We start from the raw sequence: 20,653 nt of genomic DNA on the forward strand, positions 1-20,653 counted from the left end.
CGGAACAACCTTCTGACTCAGACACTGCAACATTATCCACCAAACTGTTGACAACACAGCATGATGGATTACTCACCCCCTCCCCCCCATACTCAGTGACATGCTTCTTTTATTTCTACGTGCTCAGTAATCTGCTATGGACTACCCACATTTCTTGATACCTTTTAGATTTCTCTGTTGTAAATGTCCATCCTGAGATGGTTAAAGGAATCTTTGACTTCCTTAGGCAACCTCAGTGACAGGCATCAGCCAAAAGGGTGCAAAGAAATTCTCCTTCTTGACCTGAGATAGTTCTGAAGACTGAGAATGAATCATTTTATGCGGGGAGAGAGGAAGACAGCATTGCTAAGCCATATAACCCATTTAGCCTCATTCTAATGGTGCTTGCCATTAAAAGCAAGTAGAGAATTCTGAAAGACATCTGCTACCTTCTATCGCATACTTAACGTCTTTGAAACTGGATGATTGGTAACTTATTGTGTAGAGTTTTGTTCCATTTATCTTTCGAACTCTACTCTCTTTTTGATGTTGACGATAGATTAGATTCCCTACAGTGTGGAAGCAGACCCTTTGGCCCAACAAGTCCACACCAACCCTCCGAAGAGTATCCCACCCAGATCCGCTACCCTCTGACTAATGCACTTATAGCTATTGGCAACTTAGTATGGCCAATTCACCTGACCTGAACATCTTTGGACTGTGGGAGGAAACCGGAGCACCCAGAGAAAACCCAAGCAGACACAGGGAGAATGTGCAAACTCCACACTGACAGTCACTCAAGGCTGGAATTGGACCTGGGACCTGGTGCTGTGAGGCAGCAGTGCTAACCACTGAGCCACTGTGCTGTCCAATTGGAAAAGGAACCAGAGGGGAGATGAGCAGATTTTCTTTTAAGTATTGAGTTATTGTGATCTGGAATGCACTTGTTGTAAAAGGACAGTGGATGCAGATTCAATAGTAATGGTTAACAACAAATTACAGACAGGCAACTGTGGGGTGAATGCAGGAGTACTTTGGGGCCGATGGTCATGATTCTATTAATTTTAAAATAGTGAAAGAAAAGGAAAGACCGGATGTATAAGTTAAAGTTCTAAGTTGGAAGAAGGCCAATTTTAATGGTATCAGGCAAGAACTTTAAAACGTTGATTGGGGGAGAATATTTGCAGGTAAATGGATAGCTGGAAAATTGGTAACCTTCAAAACTAAGATAATGAGAGTTGAGAGACCAGTATGTTCCTGTTAGAGTGAAGGGCAAAGCTGGTAGGTGTAGAAAATGCTGGATAATGAGAGAAATTAAAATGAAGAAAGCATATGTCAGTTATGGAGAACCAACATCGAGTGAATCCCGAGAAGAGTATAAAGGCAGTAGAAGTATACTTGAGAGGGAAATCAGAAGGACAATAAGGGGATATGAGATAGATTTGACAAATAGGGTTAAGGAGTTTCAGGTCAAAGGAGTATCGAGGCAGAGAATAGGGCGTTTTAAAGATCAGCAAGGCTGACTACGTGTGGAATTGTGAGAGATGGGAGATGTAATAAATGAGTATTTTGTGTCAGTATTTACTGTGGAGAAGGATATGAAAGGTAGAGAACTTGGAGAAATAATTAGCAAGATTTTGAAAAATGTCCATATTACAGAGGAGGACGTATTGAAAGTCTTAAACCACATAAAGGTGGTTAAATCCCCGAGGTCTGATCATGTGTAGCCTAAAATTCTGTGGGAAGCTAGGGGAATTATTGCAGGGTCCCTTGCTGAGATGTTTGAATCATTGCTAGCCACAGGTGAGGTGTTGGAAGACTGGAGGTTGCCTAACGTGGTTCCACTATTTAGGAAAGGTGGTAAGGAAAAACTCGGCATTATAGACTGGTGAGCCTGGTGTCAGTGGTGAGCAAGTTTTTAGAGAGGATGCTAAGGGATAGGATTTACATGTATTTGGAAAGGCAAGGACTGACTAAGGATAGTCAGCTTGGCTTTGTGCATGGGAAATCCTGTCTCATGAACTTGATTCAGTTTTTTTGAGGAAGTAATGAAGAGGATTAATGAGGGCAGAATAGAGGATGTGATCTTTATGAACTTCATTAAGGCATTCAAGAAGATTCTGCAAGGTAGACTAGTTAGCAAGATTGTGTCACATGGAATACAGGGAGAACTAGCCAGAACTAGGCTGAAGGTAGAAGATAGAGGGTGGTAGTGGAGGATTGCTTATCAGACTAGAGGCCTGTGACCAGTGGTATGCCACAAAGATTGGTGTTGGGTCCACTGCTTGTCGTCATGTAAATAAATGATTTGGATGTGAACATAGGAAGTATGGTTTGTAAGTTGTCAGCTGACACCAAAATTGGTGATGTAGTGGCCAGTGAAGGTTACCGCAGAGTTCAATGGGAGCTTGATCAGATGGGCCAATAGGCCGAGGAATGGCAGATGGAATTTACTTTAGGTAAATGTGAGGTGCTGCATTTTGGGAAGGCAAGTCAGTGTAGGACTTATACACTGAATGGTAAAGTTCTGAGGAGTGTTGCTGGGCAATGAGACCGTGGTGTGCATGTTCATAGTCCCTTGAAAGTGGAGTTGCAGGTAGACAGGATAGTGAAGAAGGTGGTTGGTATGCTCACCTTTATGAATCAGTGCATTGAGTATAGGAGTTGGGAGGTCATGCTGAGAGTGTACAGGGCATTGGACAGGCCATTTTTGGAATACTGCGTGCAATTATGGTCTTCCTCCTATAAGAAGGATGCTGTGAAAATTGAAATGGTTCAGAAACGATTTACCAGGATGTTGCCAGATTTGGAGGGTTTGAGCTATAGGGAGAGGCTGAATAGGTGGTAGGGTTGTTTTCCTTAGAGTCTCAGAGGCTGAGGGGTGACCTTATAGAGGTTTATAAAATCATGAGGGGCATGGATTGGGTGAATAGACAAGGTCTTTTCTCCAGGGTGGGTGAGTCCAGAACTGGAAAGCATGTTTAAGGTGAGAGGGGAAAGATTTAAAAGGGATCTGTGACCAATTTTTCATCCAGAGGGTGGAACTGCCAGAGGAAATGGTGGAGGCTGGTACAATTACAACATTTAAAAGGTAACTGGATGGGAATATAAATAGGAATGGTTTAGAGATATATGGGCCAAATGCTGGCAAATGGGACAAGATTAATTTAGGATATCTGGTCAACATGAACAAGTTGGACCAAAGAGTATGTTTCCATGCTAGACAGCTCCATGGCTCAATATTTATAAAGCAAATTTTAACACAATGAAATTCCCCAAGGTACTTCTGAAGAGGATTATGAAGTAAAATTTGACACAAATTCACCTAAGAAGAAATTAGGGCAAATTAATAAAATGTGGATCAAAGAAGTAAACATTAAGCAACAAGTTAAAGAAGATTTCACCTGGAAAGGTGGCAGTGAGCTGTCCTCTTGAACTACTGTAGTTCATTTGATGTACATAAATCCAAAATGCTGTCAGGGTTGTGTTACTGAATGGTGATAAATTCCCAAGTCAAGATGGTGGGAGACTTGAAGTGGAAATTGCATGTGCTGGCTAAGGAACCTTGGTGAAGTTCTGCAGTGTATCATGTGGATGGTACACACTGGTGCAGAGTGCCAGTGATGAAAGGAGTGATTGTGTGTGGATGTGGTACTAATCAAGTGGGCTGCTTTGTCCTGGTGGTGTAAAGCTTCTTGAGTGTTGTTGGAGTTTAACTTGCCCAGGCAAGTGGGAAATATTCCATCACACACCTGGCTTGTGCCTTGTAGATGGTGGACAGGCTTGCTGCTGGCTTCTTAATCTCTGTCCTACTCTTGTATCCACTGAATTTGAATGGTTAGTTCAGTTCAATTTCTAGTCAATGTTTCTCGTCAACGTAGATGCTCGTCATGAAGAATTCAGAGATGGTAGCACCATTGAAGGTCTAAGAATGATTGTTAACTCTTCTCCTGTTGGAGATGATCATTATCTGGTACTTGAGAGGTGAGACTGTTGCATGCCACTTGTCAGCCCAAACCTGGCTTCTATCGAGTTCTTGCTGTATATGGACATAGACTGCTTCAATATCTGATGAGTCATAAGTGGTGCTGAACATTTTGAAATTTTTAGTGAACATTGCCACTCTGACCTTATAATGGAGGGAAGGTCATTGATGAAGCAGATGAAGACTGTTAGGCCAAGGACTCCTCTCTTCAGCTGCTTCATCAATGACATTTCCGACTGAGTGGATTCATCAAAAATGTCTTTCAAATTTCTGCCAAAGCGAAGATGGAGCAGACTGGCAGACAGTATCATTCTATGACCAGAAATTTATCAGGGTTAGCTCATTTGCAATATGAGATGTAAAGATCTTCTTTGCATCCACTTGAAGAGGAGAAAGAAGTTCAGTGGTAGTTAGTGATTGGCCACAAATGCTGACCTTGGCAGTAATATCCACATCCCATGACTGAGAAAAATATCACATTCTCACACTAGAATTTGTGCTTTATTATTGTTTTAACTAGACCTATTTGTCACTGACAAAAGTTATATGGCTGAAACACTGCCTTTCTGGAGAAGTTCAAAATGAAAAATATTAAGTGTGAGGCTCAACCAATCTACATAATGCATTGTTAATTTGTACAGAACCCAATAATTTTTAATGGAGCAAGTCTGACTTTGGTCAGAGGGAGCTGGAGGTTGGATGCATCAGTTTCATAGCAAAACATTTCCTTTCAATCTTCCAATTTTGGGTAAATTTGTTTTGAACCTTGGTAAGATCATAGTTTTGGTCTCTACATTACAAAATGTTTACAACCATTTAGTTAATGGGTTTTAGTTCACACATTGACTAGGCCAGTATTTATTATCCATCCATGATTACCCAGAGGGCAGTTAAGAGTCAACCACATTGCTGTGGGTCTGGAGTCACATGTCGTTCAGATCAGATAAGTATGGTAGGTTTCCTTCCCTAACAGGGATTAATAAACCAGATAGGATTTTATGACAATTGCCATTAGGTCATCTTTCTATTGATTTTATTGAATTTGAATTTACCATCTTCCATGGTGGAATTTCCACCCATGTTTTCAGGACTTTAGTTTGGGATTCTGGACCTCTGGTCCAGTGGCATTATCATTTCACTATTACCTCCCCTATCCATAGGACTATTGGAATAGAAGGTGGTTTTTCAATACCAATGCCTTTAGCTTGCCATCAGTTAGATTGTGGAGAAGCTGAATCACAACTGCATTTTTAATCCATATTGTATCTCTTAATACCCTTGCCTAGCAAAATATAAAGTGTCTTAGTTTTAATTTTAGTTTCACTTTTACGCCTCCATCTCTAAGAGGGTTTGAGGAGAGAATCTCCAAGATTTCCACTAATCCTTTTGGACTGAGGAAGTGCTTCCTGATCTCAACCCTACACCCCACCCCACCAGCCCTCCCACCCCTCCCACCACCCATGGGATGTCTCTCTATCAATTCTGCCACTTCCTTCAATAAAAACCTCAAGTAGTCACCCTTTACCCTGTACACGTACATACTTTTCAGTTTCTGTAATCTATGCTTGAACAGATGAAATTGGCCTGGGTCTATTGCAGACACAGGCTGAATTTCTGCAAATTTTTTCATGGGATGTTGATGTCATGGGCAAGACTGGAATTTGTTTTTGTTTTTGTTTTTGCCATGATTAATTGCTATTCCTGGTGAATTTGGAAATTGTTTCACATCATGCCTGGTGCTTTTCCTCAATTCTCATAATTGAAGTAGATAATTTAATCTCTTTTGGTCTGTCTCAAGCAGTTTTATTGCCAACTATATACCAGGTTGTTAATCTCTGCTGGTTCAGGGTCATTGGTACTTTACAAGTATACAGCTCCTCTAACATAATTCCAAAAGACTGATAACAAAGAAGGCCGAGCTAGGTTGGAGGGGTTGGGTGTACGGGATTTATCCAGTCACTCTCCAACTGGTATCCCACATAAATATTGACCAAGATGTCAAGGATAATCTCCTATAATGAAACAAAGGACTGTGGATACTGGAGAACTGAAACAAAACAGAAATAGTTGGAGAAACCCAGCAAGTCTGTCAGTGTCTGTGGGAAGAAAGCAGAGTTCAACTTATCAATCCAGTGACTCTTCATTAGGAAGGATGGTCTACTGTTCTTCTTGAGATAGTGCTACTTAAGGTAGCTGTTGAGCTATTAATTCAACATCTGTTTGAAAAGACTGCACTTCTGACCATCAGTTCTCCCTTAGTTTTACACTTGACTTACATCCTGGAATTTAATACAAATGTTTTGATTTTTTTGTACAATTTAAATATGCACTTTCTGACTTGGAGGTAAGAGTGTTACCCACTGTGTCAATTAATCATTATTCATATGGATGCTTGGATACTGATTGTTGCTGAGTTATCTGGGTTGTCTGTGAAATTCATTATTTTTTCATACATTCTTACACATGTGCACTTTTCTCACTGAAAATAGCTATTGAAACAAGATCATTGTCTGATTTTATTTCCCATTCCTTTATTATCATTGGCCAGTAGAAATTAATTTTAAATTCCCAGCAAGGATTGACAAACTGCTTGCAAGTTGTTGTCAGTTATGTGAATCTTTCTGATTTATGCAATCCATCATCTCACTGGATAATATGCTATCATGAAATGGGGGAGGGAGGGGTAGGGGTCCCTAAAAATTTTACATCCTTTTAAATAATAATCATGCTTTATCAGTATTGAATGCGCTGTTAGCCAATTCTGAATCATTTGAATATAGTCACGTTTCTCACTATGCATCTAATTCCATTTTTGTTTTACAAGTATATGAATCACTTTAACAATTTCTTTAACATGTTGAAACATTCAGATTAAAGTGTAATTTTGCAGTATGATGTCAGTGTAAGGAAATTTAATAACTGAGGTGCCCATTTATCTAAGCTGCATTTTCAGAAAAAAAGATTACAAAGTGTTTTTAAAAATGATTTGGAGGAGCAGATGTTGGCCTGGGTGTACAGAGTAAAAAATCGCACATCAGGTTATAGTCCAACAGGTTTATTTGGAAACACTAGCTTTCAGAGTGCTGTTCCTTCTGACAATCACCTGATGAAGGAGCAGCGCTCCGAAAGCTAGTGCTTCCAAATAAACCTGTTGGACTATAACCTGGTTCTGGATGTAGGTTTACTCGCTGAGCTGGAAGGTTCCGTTTCAGACGTTTCATCACATTACTAGGTAACATCGTCAGTGAGCCTCTGGATGAAGCACTGCTAATGATCCTGCTTTCTATTTATATGTTTGGGCTTCTTTCTGTTGGTGATGTCATAGATCTATCAACAAACACATTGAACTGGACCCCATTTACCACCCCTGAGAAAAAGAACGGGAAATGACATCACCACAGGAAGCGACATCACAAACCCAAAGAAACCCAAACATATAAACAGAAAGCAGGAATCATCAGCAGTACTTCATCCAGAGGCTCACTAATGATGTCACCTAGTATGGTGATGAAACATTTGAAAATGAACATTCCAGTTCAGTAAGCAAACTTACATCCACAACCTCAAACTGAGTGACAAATCTTCTCAAAACCCATTAACTATAACCTGGTGTTGTGTAATGCTTTAAAAAAGTGAAGTTATTTCCTCAGGCCTACTTGCACTTCACTGATATGTCTATTGAATAATATTAAGACATTTGTTGTTATTCACCTTTAAAAAGAAGTCTAACATTTTCTAAATGACAGATGTTAAGCCACCCTTCGTATACTTATCTTTTTTTTGTCTCCTGTCTTGAATAATGGCGTCACGTTTGTGGTTTTCCAATCCTCTGAGACTTTTCCAGAATAGGGATTCCTGAAGATTACTACCAGTGCATTCACTTTCTCTGCTGCTACTTTGTTTAGGATCCTAGAAAGCAAACCATTTAGATTGAGGGGTCTTATTGTCCTTTACATCCATTAGTTTTCCTAGTACTTTTTCCCTAGTGCTATTCATTGTCACTAAATTGTCACTTTAATTCAAACACCAGGGATTTTAAAGGCATTGTTTTCATCATCAGCCACATTCTCTGTTTCCCTGACTGGACACTGTCACAACTGGAACCAGATCATTCACCTCATTATGGCCTCATATGTCAGACTGAGTTGAGCTTATCACATGGGGATTGGTGGTATTTGTATAATGTCACTGGGGCTAATGTCCAGACACTGAGGTCAAAGGCCTAGGAAACACACTCAGTAAATCTGGATTAGAAACCTAGTCTCAGTCCCAGGAAACAACCTAGTGATGCTTTGCTGTCTTTCATCCAAATACGCGTCATCTTCACAATGATCATTATCGTCATTATCTATCCAGACCCTTTCCTTTTCAGTGAATTTTTATGGAGTTAGCTTTCAAGGTATTACCTCACTCTCCATCGCTCTCTCCCAAGTCATGGGGTCTGATCTTCCCTCAGGCTACATTCAGTGCTGCTATTGAACCTTAATGTCTTCTTCAGTTCAGGTGTGAGATTCCAACACTATACCTAGTCAGTGGTGATGACTACAGTGAAATTCTTTGTTCATGTTCATCTGTCTTCCTCCTTCATTGTAGGGCCTCTAATTCCCAGCTTTCTAGCGCTGATGATTGATTTCTGACACAACATTTGGCGGTCTGTTCACCTCTACCATTCACAAACATTTACTACCATTCAGCTAAATTATTACTGTTATTGTCTAACCCTGCACTCACACAATGTCAAGACCTAGACTTCCCCAGTCCCTGCTTTTGACTTTAAAGCATTATATCCTTATTTTCAAGATTCTCTATGTCCTTGTTCCACCCAACCTAAGCAACCATTCTCAAGTTTCCTCCTTGTACTAGTATGTAGTTAACTCACCTGAACATTTTAATCTGACACCTCCTTACCGTGTGGTATTCTTTATACAATGTAAACTATTTGAACCCCTCAAAGATATAAATTGGAGTGTGTGTACATTTGTTGCTTTACATCTATACTTTTCCTAAACACCGCTCATGACCTCAAATGCACTGCTTGAATATCCACAATCTTTCTCTAAATAGCTTCTGAACCCTGAGCAATTCTTTTCATAATTTATGAAAAGAGAGAAAATAGGAATAGGGCAAAAGACATGAATAGTTATCATGGAAACGCAAGTATCATAGCAACCAGAGCCATAGATACACATAGATACACTGGCAAAATCTGTAATGACAGGCATGCCACAGAGAAAATTGTTAACAAAGTCAATAATAACTTGGAAAAGTTAACAATATGAACAAATAAATATTAATTTTAAATCAATTTCTCAGTTGAAGGTTTATAATTAGATTCTTGTAGATTTTCTGTTCCTGAAATTTGTATCAATCAACAAGGAACTGATCCCTTTACAGGTTAGGTCGAATTCATGATTCTATTACTTCCTCAGGGTTAATAGTGCCATCAGTTTGTTAGGATGGCATTCCTTCTGGAGTTCTCAAAATTTTGTTAGGCGTTTCCCATGGTTCAAACAGCGCTCAGAGATCTGACCCTTCTGTGCAGTACTGAGAGTTTGCACTGTTGCATATGCCATTTTTCAGTGGGAATTTTAAATTGAAGTCCCTGCTACCCTCTCAGATGGATATTACTGATATCCTGCCTAATATGTACTCCTCAAGCAAAATCACTGACAAAAAGCTCAGATAATCTGGACATTGTTACACTGCTGTTTCTGAGAATGTGCTGTGTGTAAATTGGCTGCCATGTTGCCCCCATTAAAACAGTGACTATGCTTAAAACGTATTTCATTGGCTGTAATTTACTTGAGGCACCCTGGATTTTAGATAAAAATTATATCAAGCTGTTGATAATAAATTATAATTAGATTTATTACCAATTTCATTACAATGTGTCCAAATATTAAATGAACTCAAATCTGTTTTTGCAATTGAAGCCTAAGAAAACAACAAAACACACCATAGATTTTTTTCTTAATTATGAAAATTAAAATTTCAACTCATTTATTCAAGCATGTCACATTTAAGAGCCTGTAGTCAGGGCTGTTTATCAGTTTTTAATGTGACATCTACAGATGCCAAGAAAATACTTTCAGTGAAACAGAAAACAGAGCTGCTTTTAGTTAGTGTAAATGAAGCAAGCAAGTGCTCAAAAAATTACATTGAAGTTATAAAGTATGTTGTGTTTGTTTGAAAAATTTATAGCAATTTGAAGAAAAATGTGGAGGAAGTTCTATTTCAATAATCTTGCAGATAACTTTGCCTCACAAATGTTGGACTGTTCTAATGGGTAAAGGTTCCTTTGCCTGGAGGACTAGAGAGGAGATTAGAACAACTCATCGAAATCAGGTGCATTGTATTGCTCCTGTATGCAAAATTTGGCTGTCTGTTCACTGGCGCACAATTTGGGTTTTCAGCATTTGGTTTACCTACATCAAGTGGGCTTCAGCTGTTCAAGAATGCAGCTTACTGCCACCTTCTTAAGAGTAATTAGGGATGGGCAACAAATGCTAGTCCAGCTAGGAATGCCCATATTCCTTAAACAAAAGTAAAATACAGCAGGCGGCACGGTGGCACAGTGGTTAGCACTGCTGCCTCACAGCGCCAGAGACCCGGGTTCAATTCCCGACTCAGGCGACTGACTGTGTGGAGTTTGCACATTCTCCCCGTGTCTGCGTGGGTTTCCTCCGGGTGCTCCGGTTTCCTCCCACAGTCCAAAGATGTGCAGGTCAGGTGACTTGGCCATGCTAAATTGCCTATAATGTTAGGTAAAAGGGGTAAATGTAGGGGAATGGGTGGGTTGCACTTCGGCGGGTCGGTGTGGACTTGTTGGGCCGAAGGACCTGTTTCCACACTGTAAGTAATCTAATTGAAAAAAAAAAATCTAATCAGGTTCATGCATTGCTGCTCATGTCGAGTGCTTCTCTGGGCAAAAATAGACAGGGAACCATGGGTCAGTAGGGATCTCACAATGTGCGTACAGTCTCGATCACATTCTAAGAAGGAATTAAATGCATTGGAGGTGGTTCAGAGGAGATTTATTAGATTAATGCCTGCAATGGTTGGGTGATCTTCTGAGGAAAGGTTGGACAGACTGTGCTGATTTCCGGTAGTCTTTAGAAGAGTGAGAGATGACTTGATCAAAGTGTATAAGATACTGAATGGTCTTGGCAAGGTGCATGTGGAAGGGATGTTACCTCTTGTGGATAAGTGTGAACTAGGGAGCATTGATTTAATATTTGGGGCCACTCCTTTAGGATAGTAATGATGTGAAAACTTTTCTTTCAGCTTTGGAATTCAGAAAGTGGTGAAGGTGGGTCATGAGGTGGAAGTTGATAGGTTCTTGTTAGTCAAAAGTCATCAGGGATAGATGAGAAAGTGTATTTGAGACATTAATAGATCTTATTCAATGGTGAAGCCGTTTTGAGGGATAAAATTGCTTGTTTCCAATCTGCTTCCAATCTATACGTTTGTATGTTTGATATCTTTTGTTGTGCTAAACTGCATGCTGATGGATTTAGTTTGTGCAAGCTGTCCCATGAATCCAAGGGAATATAATTTTTGCTCTATCCTCAATTATATTTTTGAGTTTCATTCATTTTTTTCACTTCTTTCTACTCAAAGACCTATTCTTTCCTTACCACATTAGAGCTTTGAAATGCAACAGTGCTCTTTTCAGCAACCTGTCTACAGTTATAATTAAATAAAATGCTCTGTATCCAAAATGTGTTCCTCAAGTAATCTGTATATTTTCTGCACATTGCATGGCTTCCCCATGTCTGTTCAGAGACTCTGCTGAGCTTCACTGGTCTAACACTGAAGCTGCTGCAAAGCATAGAATATTTGTAGGTATTTCTTTCATGGCAGGACTCTTTAATATTAATGCTGAGAACATTAACGGTTAGTATTAATCATCTATCTCCTGCATTAATGCCCACCAGCTAATGATTCCAACCACCTTACACAATGTGTGTGGATGTGTGCACAATTAGCTGATGTTCAATAGAGCAGAACTAAGTTGAGTTCTCAAATATTATATGCTCCAGTTGGTAAACATGCTTATAAATAAACAATCAGATTGGAAAATGGGCAGGAAATTCATTGCTAAAGACACAGAAAAATAGGAACACATAGCATTAGAGACAGAAAAATAAAGAGAGATAAATATATCATTGTTGAAAAATCAGGAGCACATGGGCCTCTGCGGGTGAAGAAGACACATTTTCAGTTCAATGCAAAGTGTGATTGGCAGCAAATTTAACCTTGCAAATCAATATTTTTAAAAAGATTGAATGAAGGATTTTAGCTAACTTCACAATTTATTCGCCCCTTGAAAGTAGAATTGCAGGGAGATAGGATAGAGAAGAAGGTCTTTATATGCTTTCCTTTATTGGTCAGAGTATTGAGTACACGAGTTGGGAGGTAATGTTGCAGCTGTACAGAACATTGGTTAGGCCACTTTTGGAATATTGTGTGCAATTCTGGTCTCCTTCCTATCGGAAGGATGTTGTGAAACTTGAAAGGGTACAGAAAAGATTTACAAGCATGTTGCCAGGGTTGGAGGATTTGAACTATAGGGAGGGGTTGAATAGGTTGGGGCCGTTTTCCCTGGAGTGTTGGAGGCTGAGGGGTGACCTTATAGAGGTTTATAAAAGAATGAGGGGCATGGATAGGATAAATAGGCAAGGATTTTCCCCTGGGGTGGGGGGAGTCCAGAACTAGAGGTGATAGGTTTAGGGTGAGAATGGAAAGATATAAAAGAGATCTAAGGGACAGCTTTTTCATGAAGAGGGTGGTACATGTATGGAATGAGCTGCCAGAGGAAGTGGTGGAGGCTAGTACAATTGCAATACTTAAAAGGCACCTGGGTAGGTGTATGAATAGGAAGTGTTTGGAGGGATATGGGCTGAGTGCTGGCAAGTGCTACTAGATTAAGCTGTGATATCTGGTCAGCATGAACAAGTTGGACTGAAGGGTCTGTTTCCATGCTGTACATCTCTGTAACTCTATGGGAATTCAAATATTGCAATAATTTGAATTTACAAATGCAAGGTAAATGAAAAATTGAACTGTTCCTTGCTGTTGAATTACAATGGCTCAGCTATTTTAGCATTTTTACATTTAATTTCCATTAATAATGACAATTTAGATTCTGATAAATAGTGCTTGCAATTCCTGTAAGGAGACACAATTCTCACTGATTCAAAAACATTAATTTACGTCAAAAATCTCTTTGTTTTGCTAGTTTGCATTGTAAGCTTAATAGACTTCAGGCAGCTTGCTTAAACAATGATATGTTTATGAGAATAAAATATTACAATTAACACTGAATGGATTTACAATTTTTTCATTGAACTGACTCCACCATTTTTCATTCATGTCGCTGTTTCCAAATAATTAATCAGCTTGGATTAGGAGTGAACCCATATAAAAATCTGACATGCTTTAATCAAAATTAGCACCACAAAGCACTATCATCTGTGCCACTGTTGGGACCCTGATCTTCATGGGCATGTGTAAGAGTTGACTAATTGGGTGCGACTTCTCTTCTGAGTCCAATGGTTTTGCGTTTAACCCCACTTTAGAATTTGAGCTTATAGTCAGGAGGCAAGCATTCCAGTGTTGTATTCAGGCAATACAGCAGTGTGAGATGTACCATCTTTCTTATCCAACATTAAACCAGAGCCGTATTTACCCAAGAGCCATTCAAAGAGTAGTGCCATGAGTCAGCATTGTATGCATTCAAAATTCTTTCAGAACTTGATAGAATAGATGCAAGCATAATATTTGTTTCTTCATCAGAGGAGCCTCGAACCAGGGAACACAGAATAAGGAATCAGTCTTTAGGACTGAGATGAGGAGGATTCTCTTCACATAGAGGGTGGTAGATCTTTGGAATTCTCTACCCCAGAGTGAAATGGGTACTCAGGCATTGCATCTGTTTGAGACAAACAATAGATTCCCAGACACTAAACATATCAAGCAATATGGAGATAATGTGGGAAAATTATATTGAGATAGAATAATCGGTCCTGATCTGGCTGAATACTGGTGTAGGCTCAAGGTGATGAATGGTCTCCTCTGGCTCTTATTTCCTACTTTTCTATGTTTCTCAAACTAATGATGACCTGGTCATGATTTCACTGCTGACTTAAGGATATTGCCACCATAAATTGAGCACCATGTTTCCCTGTTTTAAAATAATACCTACATTTTCAAAATACCTCAAAGGGATGTTTTGGGATAAGCTGACGTGATGTTATATAAATATAAGTCTGATCTAATTGCAGAAACAATCTAATGCCAACATCTTTTTTTGAATTTGCAAATCATTTACATTTTCCACTCAACTGCTTCATAATCACTGATTGAGTTGCAGAATATTATGCTTTACGTTGGCCTCACACACTGTATACTGAATCTTTTAGATCATTCAGTGAATATTGCTATCTGTCCTATGGCCTGAGAATCATTTATCCCATTTCACCCACATGGTAAAAAGTCCCCCAAAACATTGCACTTCCACATCGTTGCCATTCAGATGCACTTAGATAAAAGGCAAATTGAGTCCTGTCTAAATCATGTCATCAACTAAATCATGTCACCAATTCACTCTAATTTGTTCAACCATTTCCTTGAAGGTATAACAAGTGGTGGCAATTCATAATTCTCCTGGTATTTTCGTAGAGGTGTGAACATTGGACAGTGGATACCTGGGAACACCGTCATCTGCAATTTCCCCTCCAAGTCACTGGACATTCTGCCTTGGAAATATGCTGCTGTTCCTATAGTGTTGCTGTGTCAAAATCCTGGAAGCTCCTCTTTAACTGCACTGTGGGTGTACCTACAACAAAAGGATGCAATGGCTCATGAAGACCCACCAACACCTTTTCTGAGGCAATTAATAATTGACAATAAATGTCTACATCTTGCAAAAGAATATTATTAAAAAGTCAGTAGATTCTCTTATAAATCATTCAAATATAGTCCAATTTCATTGTCGTCATCAAGGGTTGGAAGAAAGTGATGGGCCAAATCAAAACCGACTCCCTGGCAGAGACCGCGATTGGAGCAAATTCTCAACAAGGATAAGCAAACCGAACGTTTCGAATTCAGATTGAGCTCGAATTGACTCGAAACGTGAACTCCGTTTCTCTCATTACGGATGCTGCCAGACTTGCCGAGTTTCTCCAACACTTTCTGGTTTTATTTCAGGTTCTCAGCATCCACGGTGTTTCCCGAGAGAAATCCCTGCGGGGCTTATGATATCAGCACCATGGACAGCAGCCTGGTCAATCTTCGCTGGTCTGCAGCACCAGGCTGCAAGAACACAGTTGTCAGCCTAATAATTGACCTCGTTACATTGTCGGAGTTCTAACACAGGGACATGGGACAGTATGGTCACCCCAGGTGGCACCAAGATCTGCCACTCTGTCACCAGCCCCTTGGACCCAGAGCCAGAAGCGCGGCAACCGCGTCTTCCCCCCCCCCCAAGTCCGTAGCGATGTGAGATGCTTTTCAGCAATGCCGTGGGGTTTGGGTTCAGCAATCCCGATGGGGGCGCACTAACCACAGAAAGGGAGAGGGGCGCTTTGACTTGCTGCTGAGTCTTTGTATCTGTCTGTGCCCACGGCTGTATCTTTATGCCCCGCTCAAACGGTGATCATCCAAGATCACAATCACATTCAGAAACATTTTAAAACCCTGTCTTCACACTGCAGCTCATCCTTCCCCTAGCCCTCAGTTATAGCCAGAGGCTGGAAGCAGGGAACAATTCACAGAGAGTCAGCAATAACGTGGTTTTAAATCATCCTGTTGCAAACCGTGTACGGATGTAATTATCTCTTTCTCAGAGTGCTACTTAGTTCAATAAATATATAAAGACATTTTCAAATTGTTGTCAATGAAAAGGCAGCCGGATAAGTGTTTATGTTCCCTTGCTGTGGACATGTCTGCAAAGCCACTTCATCTTGTATGGTTTCAGAATGACTCTCAAGACCCTTATTACATTTTGTTCATTAAGAGACACACCAATCAAATCTCTGGTTCAGCCATTAGCGAAAAAATATTTAATTGAAAATACTGCCTATTTATTTTCTCCAGAAACCTCTGATTATTCCCCATTGCCCTCCAAACAAGCGCCAATTTTAACATGAAGGAACTGAATTTCACATCTGTCTCAAAGAACCCCAAATGGAACTGTGGAGCAGACAAAGTTCCTGCACTCCTTGTTGGTTTATCAACCTTCCTGGCCAAGAGATTATTCTGCATGAATCCTACGTTTGAACACTCTCACTCTCTCCAGCGTCTTTCCCTGCAATCAGTACGTACTTGCTATGATTTGTAATATGTGATAATATAAAGGGAACTTTCCTGTGCTCTCTACCTGTGGTGTGTGAAAATTGTGGGCTTTATTATCAGGTGGCCCCACAACTTCTTCAGTAACTCTGCTCCAGAGGGCTAAATGGCATTTTTTGTCCCCAGTAACTCAATGCAATATATTCTACAATACAGTGAAAACGTGGGGAACAGTTAAGCAAAATACTGCAGCTTCTAGAAATCTAACAAAGAAGGCAGAAAATGTTACAAATATTGAGCAAGACAGGCAGCATCTGTGGTGAGAGAGATGGAAAAAAAAAACAAGTTCCATTTAGATGACCTTTCATCAGAACTGACTCTTCTTGAAGGTCAATGCCCTGAAAGGTTTGGGCAAATCTCCTTTCCTTGGAAGTATGACTGAAATTCTGAACAAAAGGGATTTTCAAGGATCTAAATTTGTGACTCAGGAGCCTAACCTCTGTGGTCAAAATCTCTGGATGGAGCCTAAGGTCAGGTATTGGATCAGATGAGGACAGAATGGTTTGCATTGCTGAAGCCTGACTAGAAATGAGGTCTTTAATGGATGGCTTTAGATTCTATGTATGTTGAGAGCATTTTGAGAGCCAGCAAAGGTTTTCAAAACAAAATGGACATTATCTTATAGAATACCAATATGTGGAAGCAGGTCATTTGGCCCATCAAGTCCACACCAACTCTCTGCAGGGCATTGCACCTCTCCCTCATCCCTGTAACCTTGCATTCCCTATGGCTAACCCACTTAGCCTGTACAATTTAGCATGGTTAATCCATCTAACCTGCACATCTTCTGACTGTGGGAGGAAACTGACAGTCATTTGAGGGTGGAATCGAAGCCAGGTCCTTGGTGCTATGAGGCAGCAGTGCTGACCATTGAGCTACAATGCCACCGTTGACATCTACAGCCTGTGAAAAGGATGACCAAAACAGTCATGAAAGCTTATACAGTTATTGGTAGGTCCTGGGTAGCGTTGTTGAACAGAGAGACCTAGGGGTGCAGATACACAGTTCCTTGAAAGTGGCTTCACACATAGACATTTGGTGAAGAAGGCATTTAGCATGCTTGTCTTTATCGGTCAGAGCATTGAGTATAGGAGTTTGGACATCATGTTATGACTGTACAAGATGTTGGTAAGACTACATTTTGAGTAAGTGAGTAAACAGTCTGATCAGATTAAAGTCTTTTACTGGGATTCAAATCTGCATGAGGCTGATTGGTGAGTGAAATTCTGGGCTAAATGAAGAAATAGCAAAATTAAGCTTGTACAATTGTCCAATTTGAATAGTTTACACAAATTCTGAAAGCAAAGTAAAGATGGTTTGCACATAGAACAATACAGCACAGGAGCAGGCCTCTCAGCCCACCATGTCTGTGTCAATCATGATGCCATTGCTGACTATATTCCATTTGCGTGCACATGGTCTATATTCCTCTACTCCCTCAGCCCATGTAGCAAGTTTATAAAATCATGAGGGGCATGGATAGGATAAATAGATAAGTCTTTTTCCCTGGGGTGGGGGGCAGAATTTGCTAGGTGCACCCAGGGAGGGGGAGTGGGGGTTGAAACAATATATAGATATACAGTTAGGAGGGTGAGAAAGGGCAAAGAAATATCCTTGGCAAGTAGGATTAAGGAGAATCCCAAGGCATTTTATACGTATATCAGGAGCAAGAGGAGATTGAGGGAAAGAGTAGGCCCACTTAAGGACAAAGGAGGGAATTTATGTGTGAAACCATCGGAAGTGGGTGAGGTCCTGAATGAGTATTTTGCATCAGTATCCACCAAGGACAATGACATAGATGATGGCAAGTTTAAAGAAGGATTTGTTGATATTCTAAGGCTTGTCGATATTAAGAAGGAGGTGGTGTTGGGGTGGCTTCAGAAACATTAAGGTAAGTAAGCCCCCAGAACCTGATGGAGGAGGCAAGGAGACTGCTGAGCATTGACAAAGATCTTTGTATGAGCTGAAAATGTGTTGCTGGCAAAGCGCAGCAGGTCAGGCAGCATCCAAGGAGCAGGAGAATCGATGTTTCGGGCATGAGCCCTTCTTCAGGAATCGTCCGAAACGTCAATTCTCTTGCTCCTTGGATGCTGCCTGACCTGCTGCGCTTTTCCAGCATTTTCAGCTCTGATCTCCAGCATCTGCAGTCCTCACTTTCTCCTCAAATATCTTTGTATGTACTTTATCAACAGGTAAGGTCCACAAAGATTGGAGAATAGGCAATGCGGTCCTTTGCTTCAAGAAGGGCAACAGGGATAATCCAGGAAATTAAAGGCAAGTGAGGGAAATTATTAAAGAAGATTCTTATCAACAGGATTTGCTTGCATTTGGAGGAGAATGGATGTATTAGGAGTAATCAGCATTGCTTTATGCAGGGGAGGACTTGTCTCTCAAACTTGATTGAGTTTTTTTGAAGCATTGACAAAGATTGATGAGTTAAGGCAGTGGATGTTGTCTACTTGGACTTTACCAAAGCATTTGACAAGGTCCCTCATCATAGGTTGGTCCAGAGATCAAATTGAATGGAATCCATGGTAAGTTGGCAAGTTGGATACAACATTGGCTTGGTCAGAGAAGACAGAGGTAATTGTGGCAGGGCTTCACTGACTGGAGGTCTGCGTACACAAGAATCAGCACTGAGACCTTTGTTATTTGCAATACATGTCAATGATTCCGATGAAAACATTGATGGTCTGATTGGTACGTTTTCAGATGAGAAACAAATTGGTAAAGTTGTGAATAGTGAGGAAGGTTGTCAAAGGATGCAGCAAGATATGGATTTTCTGAAAGGTGGGTGGAGAAATAGCAGAAGGTGTTTCATCCGGACAGGTGTGATGTTATGCATGTTTAGAGGTCAAATACAAGAGGAAACTATACTGTAGATGGTCAGAATGTTAGGAGCATTGATACACAGAATGATCTTGGTGTCCAAGTCCATAGCTCCAGGAATGTGGCAACACCAGTGGGTGGATAAGGTCGTAAAGAAGGCATAAAGCATGCTTACTTTCAAGGCAATTGATCAGGCATTGAGTTTAAAAGTTACCAAGTCATGCTGCAGTTGTATAAAACTTTAGTTGGGCCACATTTAAAGTACTGTGTGCAATTCTGATCACTACAGTAAGGGCATAGAGGCTTTGGAGAGGGTGAAGAAAAAGTTTACCAGGATGCTGCCTGGATTAGAGTTTATGAGCTATTAAGGGCAGTCCTAGATTCAGAAGGTCATGCAGCAAGGAAACACGCCCTTCAGCCCATCTTGGCCATGCCAACTAGGTTTTCTAAACTAGTCCCATTTATCTGCATTTAGCCCATATCCCTCCAAAACTCTCCTACTGTCCAAATGTCTTTTAAATGTTATAACCTCTACCACTTCCTCACGCACCACACTTTGGTATGAAAAAGTTGTCCCTTAAGTCCTTTTTAAATCTTTCCCCTCTCACCTTAAACCTATGCCCTCTACTTTTGGACTCCCCTACTCTGGGGAAAAGACCTTTGCTATTCACCTTATCTATATCCATCATGATCTTATAAACCAATATAAGGTTACCCCTCAGCTTTCTACCAGGGAAAAATGTCATAAACTGTTCAGCTTCTCCTTAACTCAAATCCTCCAGTCTCGGTAATAGTCTTTTCTGCACCCTTTTCAATTTAATAACATCTTTCTTTTAACAGCACAAACAGAAGTGTATGCAGTACTCCAAATGTGGTCTTACCAATATCTTGTACAGTCATAACATGATGTCCCAATTGCTATACCCAATGCTCTGACCACCCCATCTCAGTCCCTGACACTAAGAAGTTCCAGTGAACATTAGGGAAAATAAAATCACCCACTACCACAACCCTGTTGTTTTTGCATCTTTTCATTAGCTGCTTATGTATCTGTGTCTCTAATTCCACTGGCTATTGAGATGATGTAACCCAGTTGTCGTGATTTCACCTTTCTTATTCCTATTTCCTACCCATATTGCCTCTCTGGTTGAGCCCATACCACAGCTTTGATATTCTCCTTAATCTGTAATGCAACCCCTCCACTCCTTTTACATGCCTCTCAATCATGCCTGAAATATTTAAACCCAGGGAACATTGAGTGTCAGTTCTGCAATGCTCACAATCAGCTCTAGTTCCCACAGGGAGTCTGAGGTTCTATGGCAAATTGCACATTTTACATGCATTTTGTAATTTGAGGGTTTGGATAGTGATGTTCGTGGCTCCAAATTTTTTTTCCCTCAGCGTTAGTCAGAGGGAAATGGGTCTGGGTGGGTTACTCTTGTGGACTTGTTGGGCCGAAAGGCCTGTTTCCACACTTTAGTGAATCTAATCTAATCTAATCTAACC

The sequence above is a fragment of the Chiloscyllium plagiosum genome, unplaced genomic scaffold, assembly GCF_037043375.1.
Source record: "Chiloscyllium plagiosum isolate Xiang-an unplaced genomic scaffold, Cpla_swu_hap1 HiC_scaffold_10, whole genome shotgun sequence".
Taxonomy (NCBI): Eukaryota; Metazoa; Chordata; class Chondrichthyes; order Orectolobiformes; family Hemiscylliidae; genus Chiloscyllium; species Chiloscyllium plagiosum.